Below are 5,902 nucleotides of genomic sequence, written 5' to 3'. Positions count from 1 at the left end.
AGGAAGTAGGGCGTTACAAGGGCGTTACAAGGATGGTTTGGCATATCCTTGAAAATCTTCTTCTCCTTCGGATAGCTTGACAAGTAGTAGAAGCCATCCCCTCCCTGAACTCGGGAGGGGTTGCTTTTCAAACAAAAGAGATAGAGAATCTCTTTTGGTGAGGGTCCTTCCCACTTCAGCTCGTGATATAATGACCTGAGGGTAGAGAGAACCCTATAGGAGTTGGTTTGGAGTTGGAATGGGGTGAGCCAAACAAAATCCAGAAAATCCTTAAAAAAAGATTTTAGGGGAAGTAGGGCCCCTGCCTTCATATGCTCGTGACTCCAGCCTGCGAGCTTGATCTTATTGTCGGGATTTCCATCACCTGGGGTGTAGCAGCTCCACTCGTTTGGGGCCGCAGGCCAACACATCAGTGCGCCAGAGAGTTTCAGGCCGTGGCGAGCTAAGATCTCAGAGATTTGGCCCGTCGAAGTGACCGAGCTCCAATAATGCTCGGCCTCGAAGAATTCCTCCTTGGAGGTAGGAATGGACGCAACTTGTGAGGTGGAAGGGCGGTTTGAAGAGTCCTCCATCAGGGAGAAGGGAAGAACACCAGGCTCGTAAGCAACAATGACTTTGAGTTGAGGATCAAGCAGGATAAGCCTGATCTCGGGGTCTGGATTTGGATAGATTGTGACCCAAAGTCTCTTCCGTTTTCTTTCCTCGACCTCGTCAATCTGATGTCAGAAATGGTCTCAGATGTCCTCTCCTCTTGTTCGCACCTCACGTTGTGCTCATGTATCAGTCGCTGGTTCTGAGTGAAGGGAGACTCTGTACTGGGAGTTGATGGAGAGTAAGGAATTGCGAGCACTGGCCCCCACTGATGCTTAGAGTTCTACGACATCTAGCAAGAAAGAAAAGGGTGAGGGCCAGGCATACAAGAAATTAGAATACAATTTTAGTGATTCGAGCTTGAAAGCCCAAGATCACAGAGTAAGCTTAATCGAGACCAAGGTCTCGAAAGGAAAAATCAAAATCGAAGTGGAACCCCAAACTATTGTAAAGTTTGGGCTTTGAGTGTGTACTTAATGTGATAGTGGGAAAGTGTTTATTCATTTTAAGAATCCTGAATTTTTAGGGGTAAAGTTGGCGGTTACCCAAAAATGTGATAATTTTGGGATTGGTGCAATAAAAAACCCTAATTAAGAACCCTATTTCTTGGCTTGCACGATACACTACCCATAACCTAAAAAAAACCCAATGTTTGCATTTTTTACACTACATCTGGGTTTTAGAACTATGTTGTCAAAAACTTTGAATCGAAAGTTTGTGCTAAACAACATTGCTAAAAACTACCAACTACAACATACATTCATACGGGAATGGAAAATATAGAAATGCATGAAGACATGAAAACATAAGAGTCAAGAATAAGAAACTTACACACTGAAGCTTGCAAATATAGTGAAATTGACGACTGCAGGAGTGGTTGCAAGAAAGATCTCACAGAGTTGAAAATGCCAAGGTTGTTTTGTTTCTTCAGGTTGGAGAACATGCAAAGAGGAAAAGAAAGTTTTTCGGCTCTGGGTTTTTCTTTCTGTGAAAACTAGAACGTAAAAGTAAAAAGGAAGCAGACGAAGTGGGTGTATTTATAAACCCCAGAGGATATCAAGGGTCGGACTGATCTAGGCCCTTGGCTTGATTTAGAATTCGATCTAACGGATGGGGTATGAATATTACGTTGGCGAAAAAAAAGGAGATACGAAAAGACGTGGGTAGATGTAAAAGGTACTCAAGTACTCTGACTGCGCAATCCTTGGCTGACATGTGTCCACACTCGAGTGTAGTAGGTGGCCTGACTTTTGAAGGTAGCAGTTCAAAAGTTTCCTTCTCATAGGATTTGAACTGATACTTTTGAGGGGGAAAAATGTTACACCCCGATTTCGAGAATGGAAATCTTGATCTCGAAACTCAGGGTCGTAAGGTGTTAGCTCGAAACAAGCATAGTCGTCATGTGATTAGCAAGTCAGAAACGGTCTCGTTGAGCAGTAAATGCGGAAACGTCCGAATAGGTGAGCTCAGAAACTACGTAGTCTCGGAGGTGTTTTGAGGTTATAAGTTAGGCTCGAAACTCACAATGGCAATGGTTCAACACTTGTATAAATTTCTTGATTCATTTCCTGCCCTCAGACAAGATGATTTGAGCTTGGGTATTGTGAGATCGAAGAGGATGGTCTCGTCAACATTATTTGTTGACAACAGAGGCGAACCAAGATGATGAGCTCGCGATGGGTGAATGGTCTCGAAGGCGTGTGGGTCAAATGCCTAAGCTCGTAAGCTATGTGTGAACATGTTTATTGTTGTAAAATCCCTATGTTTAAGGGATCTGATGTAATCTGTTATTAAATCCCAAATATCATGGGATATTACCGCGTACGTAGTAACTAATGCATTTAATGACATTTATTTTAATTGATTTGTATTATATCAACCCGAATTCTGTGGGAAGATATTTAGAAAACCACTCTATAAATAGAGTGGGACGATTCATTTGTATGGACTGAGAAACTGAGACTGGAAAAACTCTGTATAATTGCTTCCAAAAAGCTTTAAGAGAATTCCAAAGAGCTAATAACACAGACTTGTGGACTAGGCAGATTTTAACTGCTGAACCACGTAAAAAACCGTGTCTATTCATATTGTTTCCTCTCGTATTTTGTCGTTTAATCGCTCTTCTTTTCTAAGTTAACGAAAAACAACGTCAACAATATTATCTCAAGCTTACTCAACTCGGTTGAGTCCGACTCATCTGATCGTGGGTTTGGTACATTTACTACAATAATTAAATTATAAGTGGACGTATGTCTTTACCAATATCTGGGGCCAAACGACTATAAATCTTAGTGTCATTTTTCTATTCTTATTTAGTTTTCAATTTTTCATATTTTTTATTTGACTCGGTGTCATTGGCCAAATCCATGGTCAACATTTTGGTGCTTTCGTTGAGAGTTGAACTCAAGACCACTGATATGCTTTGCTAATTATCAACTATCCCTCCTAAGAAGAATCAAGGTCATCAGGCGGGCCAGACTTCCAAAGGGCTACAAAACCCTCATCCACCTCCTCCCCCTGGAGTTATTGAAGAGAAACCCTAAGTTGAGTTGGAAGAAGAAAGCGAGAAGATGGATGTTGAAACCCTACGAGCAGCTTTGGGGATGATGCAGGATGATTTAGCTATCATGAAAGATAACCAGGAGAATGTGGTACAAATAATGATTCTACAACAGGTGGAGAATGACTGGTGTTGACGATGAAATCTCGTCAACAAAATTAGATAGGAAAACTCAAAGGTAAGTATGGAGATATTTGATCAGATTTTATAATGAACTTATGAAAAGATAAACACAGATCAACAATGGAGTGAGCCTTTGTATATTGCTTAATAGCTTGAGTGCACAATGAATTTTCCAACCCCTTTGCTGGAGGGCTGAATGTCTATTTATATTGGGGCTCTAATGGCTCCTGGTACATCATGGTCCCAGGGGACAAGATTGTACATAGGTAGATTGTCAGGATTGTGGCATAGTTCGTAGTGGTGTTGAAGGAGTGGTGGTCAGCTTAAGTACATGTCAGGGGTCTGCAAAAGTACTCCTGCATTGGTACCACATTACACCTCCACTACTTGCATGATACAGATGTCAGGGCCAGGCTTCTGTCCTCCACATGATTGTACGTCCTGCACCCGTACACGTATGGGTACCTTGTACCTGATGGTTACTCTCGCATCTCCAAGGCATGTATTTGCTCAAAGCTATTCCACATTCTACTAAGTGTATGAAAGCTTGTGTGTTAACATGAACGATATACTCAGTCATCTATACCACTATCGGCTTGATTCAAAATAGTTCTTGGGTCTCTCTTATTGCTCCTCGTACACCCCTTCCAGAGGTCTTAGACCCCATATGAGCGTGCGAGGCATCAGCATCATGGCATAGAGGCATCTGGGCTAGACAAAGAATGACACGGGTATATGACACCTTGGCATGGCTGGGAGAGGTGTGGTGCGAGGCCCTCATGCGCAGGTGCACGAGGCCTTGGTGCGTGGGTGCACGAGGCCCTGATGCGCGAGTGCGCGAGGCCTTGGTGTGCGCGGGTACGCGAGGCCTTGGTGTGCACGGGTGCGCGAGGCCTTGGTGGTGCGAGGCCATGATGCGTGGGTGCGCGAGGCCTTGGTGTGCACGGGTGCGCGAGGCCATGGGGGCCGTGAGACGAGGTGCGCCTCACTAGGCGCGAGACCCTTGGCCTCGCTATGCGAGGCTACATGAGGCTATGCGAGGGGTGCCTCACTAGGCGCGAGACCCTTGGCCTTGCTATGCTAGGCGTGAGACCCTTGGCCTCACTATGCGAGGCTACGCGAGGCTATGCGAGGGGTGCCTCACTAGGCGTGAGACCCTCGGCCTCACTATGTGAGGCTACGCGAGGCTATGTGAGGCTATATGAGGGGTACCTCACTAAGCATGAGACCCTTGGCCTCACTATGCAAAGCTACACAAGGCTATGCGAGGGGTGCCTCACTAGGCGCGAGACTCTTCGCCCCGCTATGCGAGGCTATGCAAGGCTATAGGTGCTTGGGATGAGGCGTGTTGCGAGGGGAGCCTCGCGAGATGCACACGAGGCATGATGCGAGGGGAGCATCACTGTGCGAGGCATGCTGCGAGGGGAAAGCTCATGAGATGCGTGCGCGCGGTCGAGGCACATGGCTCCGGTGCCCTTGACATCTCTCAACGTCAAGATAAGTAGGGCCTCGCTATGCAAGGGCCTCGTGCACCTGCCCTCTTGCAACGCGTAGCTTGGCCCCTTATCCTAGAAAGGTCATACTTCATGGAACATAAGGTGATGTTTCCCTTGGGACAATCTCCCGGTTTCACAAGACTTACGGGCCCAAGCCTAATAACATGACTAGAGATTTTTTCTTGGTGGACTTTTGGCATCCACAACTGGCAACGATGAGAGTTGAACACCATGTATGAAGAGATGGATCGCCAATAGAGGAATGAAATCATTGCTTTAGAAGCCTCAATATAGCTTGCTCAAAGGCTTCAACCTGCACAGGACCCCCAACATCCTGAGCAGCCTAAAAATCCTCTACCACCTCAATACTCGCAACGTCAAGAATAACCTTGAGCAGTGCAAGGAGATGACCAACCACAAAAATCTGGTTGAGACAATGAGTAGCATCAACCACAAAGGTCTGGTCAGGAAGGCAAGTAGCCACCAAGGAAAAATAGGGATGAGCAACATCCCCGAAGCCCAAGATGCTTGGTCACTGGTGAACAAGTTCTGCCTGGAAGGGAACCAGAAAATTTCCCACTAGGGAACAGAAGGCAACTTGATATAGGCTCTGCGATCAGAGGACCCTCAAGGCATAGAAATGCCCCGGGACCTAGTGACCAATGCAGGCCACAAAAGCCACCACCTGTTTATCAAGATGGTCTTGGTCATAGAGAAGAAGACAACAGTTATAACCGGACACGGACGGGCCAATCTTGAAGTTATGACCACAATGAAGGAGACTCAAAATATTATTGAGGTCAAAAAAGAGAAGCTAGTCGTCAGGACGAACCAAGGCAGGGACATCATGTGCCCCCACCCATGAACAACTGACCAGAGAGTCAAAATGTTGAGGGCGACCTAGAAGCACAAATGTGTTTGACCTACTTGGAAGAGAGTACCAGAGACGGAGAGATGAGGACATGAAGAATGTACTAAACAATCGTAGAGAGTGACGCGATGAGCATATTCTTGCAGCCGCCCCTACTTCTTCAATTCCAACAGCAGTACAGGTCCAGATAGACGTGTTAAACCAAACTGTTCAACAACTAGCAGGGAACAAAACTTCTGACATAGAGTATGATCGGAGGAA

Source organism: Humulus lupulus, chromosome 4 (assembly GCF_963169125.1).
Source record: "Humulus lupulus chromosome 4, drHumLupu1.1, whole genome shotgun sequence".
Taxonomy (NCBI): domain Eukaryota; kingdom Viridiplantae; phylum Streptophyta; class Magnoliopsida; order Rosales; family Cannabaceae; genus Humulus; species Humulus lupulus.
The sequence above is the reverse complement of the archived record's forward strand: the minus strand, read 5'-3'. Positions refer to the sequence as shown.